General features: G+C 42.4%; 1 pseudogene; it reads left to right on the top strand.

Annotated features, from left to right (window-relative positions):
* The first annotated feature begins 503 nt into the window (after positions 1 to 503).
* Positions 504 to 8,353, top strand: LOC109487459 (annotated as a pseudogene).
* Positions 8,354 to 11,305: the final 2,952 nt, after the last annotated feature.

Here is an 11,305-nt window from a genome sequence, read left to right as displayed (position 1 = left end):
ATATATATATACAGATAGATAGATAGATTGATAGACCCTAGATTGATAGTTCTTTTGGAACGCACGTGACTGAAAACATGAATAGATACCTATTGGTACTAGAAACCTCCGCCAGGACAACAATTCCTATCGCAAACCTTGCTATGTTTTAAGGAATAGATTATCACTTATTATCATAGAATATCACATGTTATGAATCAGGAATAGAATATCACACGTCTGTAAAAGTCACGAGATGACATTTAGAGTTCTCCCACAAGTCTGAATAGATTTGTTTGGTGTTTCTGCTGCCTACCAGATCAGATTTTTTTTCCACGAAAATGAGTCTGGCTCTTGCAGAAAAACAAAATACTAGTACCATACGCAAGGCGTCATACCACGTCACCCCTCCAAATACGGGCAAAGATACCCTTCCTTCTCAGACTAATCGTGGCGTCCTTGTGTATATGCATGTGCCTTGACGTTAGTTGTTGTACTGCGTACCTGCTATCTGCACAGTCGAAATGTACGAGCAGGCAGAGCCTGTCCGGTCGCCTTTCTCCGGCCCCGACAGCCCCCAACCCAGCGGGCCGCCGCCCCAACCCCGTCCGTCAGAGTGGTTCACGCGGGCGTGCCCGCCATGGCAACGGCGCTTCTGATCATAAAATGCAGCGGGAAGACCAGGACACGTCTTCACACACGTACGAAAACGCCGAGGAGGTGAAACGTTACGCAACGTCTGCAGGTAACCGACGTTTTTCACACCTGCCTTTTACAGTGGATATTTGTACTATCAGAAGAACTTTTCCTGTACCAATTTTATGTGACACTTCCAGACCTTTGTATACTGATGTTTGGGTAAATTTGATGACCTGGTTGCATGTTGACGTAAGCGATAACCTGAGCGAAATATGCTTTCCTACCAGACCGCGCGTATCCGGGTGGAGCTAGCGGCCGCCGGGGTGTCTGTAGCTTCCTCCGCGCCCGCCGCAGCTGCCTGGCCGCCGGCATTGCCGTGCTACTGAGCCTAAGCGCCGCGGGACTCGCCCCTCTGACGTTCAGCAACAAGCAGGTAACAGTCTTGTACCATAAAGCCTGCTGTCCAACTATTATTATCATTATCATTTCATTTTGTTTTAAGAGGGTACAATATTTGCTGTTTTTCGTCAGATTGTTTGTTACGTTCAGTATTCTGACGTGTGTATACACGTTCGTAGGAAATATCCCAGTTGTCGACTACTTTTGACGCCTTGAAGCGCGACCAAGACGACGTGTCCGCCACTGTGGACGCCTTGAAGCGCGACCAAGACGACATGTCCGCCACTGTGGACGCCTTGAAGCGCGACCAAGACTGCATGTCCGCCACTGTGGACGCCTTGAAGCGTGACCTGGACAACGAGCGCAGCCGGACCGCCACCTTGGAGCAGCGTCTTCACGAGATTGAGAACACTTTACGTAAATGGTTTTCTCAGTAGATTTTGCTAGATTTATTGTTAGTGACCTATTGCATGCCTGTCATCATTTGATCCTTTGCCTGTTGCTGATACAAAACGTGTTTTCCAGTATCTTGTCCCGAAGGTTACACCAAGTGGCGTGGAACCTGCTTCAAGGTTTTCAACACACTGAAGACCTTCATCGAAGCGGCGGCGGCCTGTCGTGCAGACGGCGGCACCCTCGCCATGCCCCGAGACGCGGACACCAACGCCTTCCTCATCTCCCTGTATGAGTCCGTGCGCAAGGATTTGGGCTTCTGGATCGGGCTGCACGATCAGCGCGGAGAGGGAAGGTTTAAGTGGGTGGACGGTTCTGCACTTGGGCCGTACAACTCTTGGGCTGCGGGAGAACCGGACAACGCAAATGGGGACCAAGATTGCGTCCTTTCCTTTCGATCCCCGAAATACAAGTGGCGCGACCATTACTGCCGCCTGCGGTTGTACTTCATATGCCAGGCTGCTCCAGGTATTTATCGTATCCGCACTATTTCCTGAAGCCCTTTTATCTGTTGTAAACACTACACAGCTTAAGTTAAGTAACCATCATTGCTCCTGTCACAAACCATGAACCGTCATGATATTTTAACTAAACCAATCTCCATCTTATGCCGGATTATTTTTTTTTCAGAACGTCCACAGCTGACTGGCGGGGGTCGCACCACTACTGTACATCGGATCTCTAACCATCCGCAGTGAAACTAACTAGTGAAACGTCTAAACTAGTAGACATGAATTCAAAACTAATTTGTAAAACGTTTTACTAAAACGTAAGTATTTTTCCAAATGTTCCCACAAGAATGATCACATTGGTGACTCACTCTCCTGTGCCATCACTTCGAACTTTCTCGGCTAGGACACGTTTTACCACTACTACGGAAACAAATCACCCTTTCTTCCTGCATACTCCATCTCTCAGTTGAAAGTTCCACGCTGAAAACTTCATTCCTAGAAGTACATCACCGTGGAACAAGCTTCCCTGTGAATGCTTTCTAACTGGATACAATCTTAAACTTTTCAAGGATAATGTAAACCAACATCTGCCTTTACAGTCCCTTTTTGTAACCCAAAACATGTTAGTGGCTCGCATAAGCCTTGTTAAGAGGTGAAATTGTAGTAAATAGAAAAAAAAGTCTGCACAGGAAAAATACTGAATAGAATGTAATGAAGCAGTACTGTACAGTTGTTTTCACGCTTCAATTTCCACACGGAGAAAATTTACAATTTACGTTTCATGTCTGTGTATAACATGATTGACATATAATCTAGTGTTGTATATTCCACATAATCTAACATTCCCTTTATTACTTCACCCCAAGAGAGTGAAGTGTCGTTTTGAGCTTAGCTTACCACTACCACTAGAGGTTAGGATTTGGCGCTCTCACAGCCAAGGCCCGGGTTCTTTTCCCGGTGTAGGAAAATCATTTTTGTGCATGTATGACAACGTTGGTGCATGCGCAAATGTCTGTATAAGTCACAAGATTTTACCGTTTACAAGAAGACTTCTATCTTATGTTTGAATAGATTTGTTTGATGTTTCTGCCTACCAGCCCAGATTACTTTTTTTTTCACGAAAATGAGTCTGGCTCTTGCAAAAACAAAATGCTATTGCATCATCTCATAAAATAATAATTCTTTCTTATGTTTGAATAGTTTTGTTGGATGCTTCTACCTACCAGCCCAGATTAATTTCTTTTTCCACGAAAATAAATTGTGAAAAATATATAATATAATATAATATAATAATAAATAAAAAACAATGGACACCTGTAGATGTCTTTTCGTGGGCAAACTATATCGATAAGATGTTTTGTAACGCACGAGACTAAAAACGTGAATAAACATCAAACAAGAAACCTTTGCCATGGCAACAATTCTTATTGCCAATCTTGTGTTGTAAGAAATAGAATATCACCTTGGGTGAAAGTATGACATGCAGATAGAGGTAGAACGGACATGTCTAACATATAAATCCTTCTATTTCATTTTAAAAGTGGTATTCAAAAGGAAGAAAACATAAAACATGAGTATTGCTGCCACTGTCATTCAGTGTAAAGAATATCTACTATTTTATCGGCAACCAAAGAAGTGGGGAGGGGGGCTTGGGCATGTCTGCTACATGTATGCATGACAACGTTAGTGCATGCGCACATGTCTGTAAAAGTCACGAGATTTTACCGATCGCAACAAGAATTCTCTCTTATGTTTGAATAGGGTTGTTTGATGTTTCTGCCTACCAGCTCAGATTACTTCTTTTTCCACGAAAATGAGTCTGGCTCTTGCGAAAAACAAAATGCTATATTGCATCATCTCATGCAATAATAATTCTTTCTTACGTTTGAATAGATTTTTTTTATGTTTCTACCTACCAGCCCAGATTAATTTCTTTTTCCACGAAAATAAATTGTGAAAAATATATAATATAATATAATATAATAATAAATAAAAAAACAATGGACACCTGTAGATGTCTTTTCGTGGGCAAACTATATCCATAAGATGTTTTGTAATGCACGAGACTAAAAACGTGAATAAACATCAAACAAGAAACCTTCGCCATGGCAACAATTCTTATTGCCAATATTGTGTTGTAAGAAATAGAATATCACCTGGGGTGAAAGTATGGCATGCCTTTTTGAATTGTCTAACCTATAAATCCCTCTGTTTTACTTAACAATGCTTTTCAAAAGGGAGAAAACATAAAACATGAGTATCGCTGCCACTGTCATCTAGTGTAAACAATATCTACTATTTTATCGGCAACCAAAGAAGTGGGGTGGGGGCTTGGGCATGTCTGCTACATGTATGCATGACAACGTTAGTGCATGCGCACATGTCTGTAAAAGTCACGAGATTTTACCGATTACCATAAGAATTCTCTCTTATGTTTGAATAGGGTTGTTTGATGTTTCTACCTACCAGCTCGGATTACTTGGTTTTCCACGAAAATGAGTCTGGCTCTTGCATGAAAACAAAACGCTATATTGCATCACCTCATCCCACGTCATTCTTCCAAATACGGGCAAATGTAGCCTTACTAAGTCAGACTTATTAAGGTGTTAGTTGCCATATTCATGAAATTTGCACAGTTATACACTGCGCAACCATACAGTCTGCACATTACTGTCGAAAGGTACGAGCAGGCAGAGCCTGTCCGGTCGCCTTTCTCCCCAACCCCGTTCTAACTATCAGGCAAGAAACCTCACTAGACATGTACGAAGAAGCCGAGACAGTGTACTACACAATAAAGGATGAAGATCTCCCGCAGTCTTCACAGGCGGCGAGGCGGCAGCAGAAGTCACCCCAGGCGGGAGTTGGAACCAGCGGGCCGCCCCCCCAACCTCGTCCCGTCCCTCAGAGTGGTTCACGCGGGCGTGTCCGCCATGGCAACGGCGCTTCTGACAAGCAGCGGGAAGACAAAGACACGTCTTCACACACGTACGAAGACGAAGAGAAGGTGAAACGTCACGCAACGTCTGCAGGTAACCGACGCTTTTCACCTGGATATTTTTACTATCAGGAGAAAACATTCTAAGTGTATATGTTAACCTACTGATTATTGCATAGTTTACTGTATGGATAAATTTCATGACAACAAGAAAACCCTCCATTGTTTACTGTACGCCTCTCATGTAAAATTCATCAGCAGGGTACGCGAACGTTCTCACACCGAATTCTGTGCGATGGAATTCACAGCTTCGTGAAAGGTACACTTTCCTGCCACATGCACAACGGGCCTTTAGTCCTTGTAAATATCAGCAGAAAATATTCTAAGTGTATATGTTAGCCTACTGAATACTGCATAGTTTGCTGTGTTGGTAAATTTGATGACAACAAGAATACCTTCATTGTTTACTGTACGCCCCTCATGTAAAATTCATGAGCAGGGTACGCGAACGTTCTCGTTGGAAACCACAGCTTCGTCAAAGGTACACTTTTCCTGCCACATGCACAACGGGCCTTAGTCCTTGAAAATATCAGTGTTTTTTGACATAAAAATAGTGTAGTTAGGTAGAAAGTAGTGCCTCATTTCCAAAATTAATACGAAAATGCTGTTGTTCCTTAATGGTAAATCAAGGGGATTTTATACTTGCGAGTTTTATACGTGTAAGTTAGTTGAAACTTGGCATCACTGTGCATATATTATGTAAATTTCGAAGCGATTTGCATAATTAAGGATGAAATGCTAAATGCTAAATGCTTGGACTTGTTTTCTTCATGCGACAATTAATTTGTATATTTATTCATTATGTTTACCGAAGGAAAACATATTGTTCTTGCTCCATTTCTTCTTCTTCTGTTCCAAACACTAACCTCTGACCTGGCCAATGACATGGTTTGTTCACGTCTGTCACCATAGTAACTGGTGTTGGGTTACATAATGTTGCAAACTTCATGGTCTGCACTACTCCTGTCACCATATACTAGTAGTACTGTACATGTATGTGAATGTGTTTGAGTAAGAATTAACAGAGCAGACCATGACCGAAGGTAAACATTATGCATTTGCTTTGCAAATGTTACTTCTCTAGTTAACATGTTGAGTTGGTAAGTTGACGTAAGCGATAACCTGAGCGGAATATGTTTTCCTACCAGACCGCGCGTATCCGGGTGGAGCGAGCGGCCGCCGGGGTGTCTGTAGCTTCCTCCGCGCCCGCCGCAGCTGTCTGGCCGCCGGCATCGCCGTGTTACTGAGCCTAAGCGCCGTTGGACTCGCCCCTCTGACGTTCAGCAACAAACAGGTAACAGTCTTGGACTATAAAGCCTGCTGTCCAGCTATTATTATTATGCTCATCTCATTTTGTTTTAAGAGGGTACAATATTTGCTGTTGTTTTTCGTCAGATTGTTTGTTACGTTCAGTATTCTGACGTGTGTATACACGTTCGTAGGAAATATCCCAGTTGTCGACTACTGTTGACGCCTTGAAGCGCGACCAAGACGACATGTCCGCCACTGTTGACGCCTTGAAGCGCGACCAAGACGGCATGTCCGCCACTGTGGACACCTTGAAGCGCGACCAAGACGACATGTCCACCGATGTTGACGCCTTGAAACGCGACCAAGACGACATACGTCATCTGTCCACCACTGTTGACGCCTTGAAGCGCGACCAAGACGACATGCGTCAACTGTCCACCACTGTTGACGCCTTGAAGCGCGACCAAGAAGCCTTGAAGCGCGACCAAGACGCCTTGAAACGCGACCAAGACGCCTTGAAGCGCGACCTAGACGACATACGTCAACTCTCCACCACTGTTGACGCCTTGAAGTGTGACCTGGACAACGAGCGCTATCGGCCCGCTGCCTTGGAGCAGCGTCTTCACGACATTGAGAACGGGAAAACTTTGGGTAAAATGCTTTAGATGTTATTTTAGCTCTTTATGTTAGTCTGTTATGTTCCATAATCATTAGTTTGAAACTGAATAATGTTGTACACTACGTGCATGTAGGTGCAATATGTGGCCTTTTTACACAGCATTTCTGTTATATTGAATAGTGGTTATCAAATACAACCTCTACTGTAGATTCATTGTTAATGAAGCATGTATTGCATATATGTCTTGATTTTAAACATGACCCCATCCATTGCATGTTATTGATACAAAACGTGTTTTCCAGCATCTTGTCCCGAAGGTTACACCAAGCGGCGTGGGACCTGCTACAAGGTCTTCATGACAGAGGAGACCTTCGACAATGCAGCCGCGGCCTGCCGTGCAGACGGCGGCACCCTCGCCATGCCCCGAGACGCCGAGACCAACGCCTTCCTGAGCCAACTGTCTGATTCCGTGTGCGGGTTTTGTCTCTTCTGGATCGGCCTGCACGATCAGTGCGTAGAGGGAAGTTACAAGTGGGTGAACGGTTCTCCTCTTGGATCGTACAACTCCTGGGCTCCGGGACAACCGAACAACGACCAGCGGGGAAGCTACGAGCGGGTGGGCCGTTCTAGTATTCGGTCGTACATCTCCTGGGCTCCGGGACAACCGAACAACGCAAATGGGGACCAAGATTGCGTCCTTTTCTCCACACGCCGATCCATAAAAGACATGTGGATCGACTTTTACTGCCGACAGCGATTTCGATTCATATGCCAGGCTGCTCCAGGTATTTATCGTATCCGCACCATTTCCTGAAGCCCTTTCATCTATTGTAAACACGGCACAGCTTAATGAATGAAAGACCTTTATTGTACATTTCTTTATGTACAAGATCATTTCTTATTAATAGATCTAGATAATAAATACTAACCTTTATTGTACATTCATGCCCTATTGGGCTAAGTACAGGAGAACAGATTAAATGGGTAATGCACATGTTTGTAATACAAACAGCTCTAAAGCTACTCTAATATAGAAGTTCGGCTTCTTCTCGTTACTTTGTGATGTTAAAAATATAATTTGAAATGGGTTTGTATAATACAGGATGATCAAAGTGCATAAGAAAGATAAATTTATTAATTGCCCATCAGAATAAGGTGACAGACCATCATTGCTCCTGTCAAAAACCATGTCTTAACGAAATTATTGCACATCTCATCCTGATAATTCTCATGAAAGATCATCTGTGTTGATAGTTATATGTTTAAAGTTAAAACTTTTGGTCCAACACAACCTTTCATTGAACCGCGACGGGGGCCGACATCTTCTACCAGATACTTTTGACCCAGTGTTGACGTCACATATCAAAGAAGCCACGTGACAAGCTTCACTGGGTCAGTCTACTGAGGAAGACCAGAGTGCCTGGTCGAAAAATCTAGGTTAGAGAACTTTTTTTGTGTTAGATCAAAAGTTTTAACATGACCCTGATGATTCTCATTGTTTTTTTTTTCAGGACGTCCATAGGAGACAGGCGAGAGTCTCACCACTACTGTAGAGCGGCTCTCTGATCATCCGCAGTCAAACTAACTAGTAAAACTTAATTTAGACCGCGAACTATAGGGTCACTTTAGATCAGGATTTTTTCAAATGTTCCCACAAGATTTTTTTTTCATATTCCAACATCTAATTACAAGACGTGGTGGCAGCACACTCAAGTTTTTTCAACTTATATATAATCGCGCCACCAACAAGGGGGACAATACAATACTCATTTTCACCTAAGCGAAGTGTGGAAAGTCGTGTATGTAAAGTGCTTTCTCATGGGCACAAGATCGGTGGCATGTCAGGACTCGAACCCGGGACCTCTTGAGTCCGAGTCGAGGACTCTGCCGCTACGCCAAACGACCCAACGATCGTCCTTTGCCCTCACTTTGAACTTTCTCGGCCTGGACACGTTTTGCCACTACTACGGAAGCAAATCACCCTTTCTTCCTACATACTCTATCTCTCAGGAGGAAGTTCCACGCTGAAAGCTTCTCTCCTAGAACTACATCACCGTGGAACAAGCTTCCCTGTGAATGTTTCCTAACTGGATACAATCTTAAACTTTTCAAGTCTGAGGTTAACAAACATCTGTCTTTGCAGTCCCCTTTTGTAGCCCAAAACATGTTAGTGATTCGCATAAGCCTTGTTTAGAGGTGAGATTGTAGTAAATAGAAAAAAGTCTGCACAGGAAAAATACTGAATAGAATGTAATGAAGCAGTACTGTACAGTTGTTTTAAGCTTCAATTTCCACACGGAGAGAATTTACAGTTTAGGTTTCATGTCTATTTATAACATGATTGACATATAATCTAGTGTTGTATATTCCACATAATCTAACATTCCCTTTATTACTTCACCCCAAGAGAGTGGAGTGTCGTTTTGAGCTTAGCTTACCACTAATTAGAATTTGGCGCTCTCACAGCCAAGGCCCGGGTTCTATTCCCGGTGTAGGAAAATCATTTTTGTGCAAGTATGACAACGTTGGTGCATGCACACATGTCTGTAAAAGTCACAAGATTTTACCGATTGCAAGAAGACTTCTATCTTATGTTTGAATAGATTTGTTTGATGTTTCTGCCTACGAGCCCAAATTTCTTCTTTTTCCACGAAAATGAGTCTGGCTCTTGCGAAAAACAAAATGCTATTGCATCATCTCATACAATAATAATTCTCTCTTATGTTTGAATAGATTTGTTTGATGTTTCTACCTACCAGCCCAGATTAATTTCTTTTCCCACGAAAAAAATGGTTAACAATGGACACCTGTAGATGTCTTTTCGTGGGCAAACTATATCCATAAGATGTTTTGTAACGCACGAGACTAAAAACGTGAATAAACATCAAACAAGAAACCTTTGCAATGGCAACAATTCTTATTTCCAATCTTGTGTTGTAAGAAATAGAATATCACCTGGGGTGAAAGTATGACATGCAAATAGAGATGGAACGGACATGTCTAACTCATAAATCCATCTATTTAACTTAAACATGCTTTTCAAAGGGAAGAAAACAGAAAACATGAGTATCGCTGCCAGCCTGCCACTGCAATCTAGTGTAAACAATATCTACTATTTTGTCGGCAACCAAAGAAGTGGGGAGGGGGGCTTGGGCATGTCTGCTACATGTATGCATGACAACGTTAGTGCATGCGCACACGTCTGTAGAAGTCACGAGATTTTACCGATTACCATAAGAATTCTCTCTTATGTTTGAATAGGGTTGTTTGATGTTTCTGCCTACCATCCCTCACTACTTCGTTTTCCACGAAAATGAGGCTCTTGCATAAACACAAAATGCTATTGCATCACCTCATCCCACGTCATTCTTCCAAATACGGGCAAATGTAGCCTTACTAAGTCAGACTAATTAAGGTGTTAGTTGCCATATTCATGAATTTTTGCACAGTGTGCACAGTACGGCCGAAATGTACGAGCTGGCGGGACTCACCACTACCGAACAGCGGCTACCAGAACATCCGCAGTCAAACTGACTAGGAAAACTTCAGACTAAAACTTTAGTATTTTTCCAAATGTTCTCACAAGTTTAATCTCGCTTGTGCCCCCACTTCTACCTTTCTCGACCAGGACACGTATTGCCACTACTACGGAAGCAAGTCACCCTTTCTTTCCCCATACTCCGTATATCAGGAGAAAGTGCCTCTTGCAAAAAAAAAAAAAATGCTATTGCATTATCTCATACAATGATAATTCTCTCTTATGTTTGAATAGATTTGTTTGATGTTTCTACCTACCAGCCCAGATTAATTTCTTTTTCCACGAAAATAAATTGTTAACAATATAATAGACACCTGTAGATGTCTTTTCGTGGGCAAACTATATCCATAAGATGTTTTGTAACGCACGAGACTAAAAACGTGAATAAACATCAAACAAGAAACCTTTGCCAGGGCAACCATTCTTATTACCAATCTTGTTGTGTTGTAAGAAATAGAATATTACCTGAGGTGAAAGTATGACATGCAGATAGAGATAGAACGGACATGTCTTAGGTATAAACCCATCTATTTCAATTAAAAATGCTATTCAAAGGGAAGAAAACATAAAACATGAGTATCGCTGCCACTGTCATCTAGTGTCAACTATATCTACTATTTTTTCTTCAACCAAAGAAGTGGGGAGGGGGGCTTGGGCATGTCTGCTACATGTATGCATGACAACGATAGTGGATGCGCACATGTCTGTAAAAGTCACGAGATTTTACCGATTACAATAAGAATTCTCTCGTATGTTTGAATAGCTTTGTTTGATGTTTCTGCCTACCAGCTCAGATTACTTCTTTTTCCACGAAAATGAGTCTGGCTCTTGCAGAAAACAAAATGCTATTGCATCATCTCATACAATAATAATTCTCTCTTATGTTTGAATAGATTTGTTTGATGTTTCTACCTACCAGCCCAGAATAATTTCTTTTTCCACGACAATAAATTGTTAACAATGGACACCTGTAGATGTCT

Source organism: Branchiostoma belcheri, unplaced genomic scaffold, assembly GCF_001625305.1.
Source record: "Branchiostoma belcheri isolate BF01 breed outbred unplaced genomic scaffold, Haploidv18h27 scaffold89, whole genome shotgun sequence".
In the NCBI taxonomy this organism is placed as follows: Eukaryota; Metazoa; Chordata; class Leptocardii; order Amphioxiformes; family Branchiostomatidae; genus Branchiostoma; species Branchiostoma belcheri.
The sequence above is the reverse complement of the archived record's forward strand: the minus strand, read 5'-3'. Positions and strand labels throughout refer to the sequence as shown.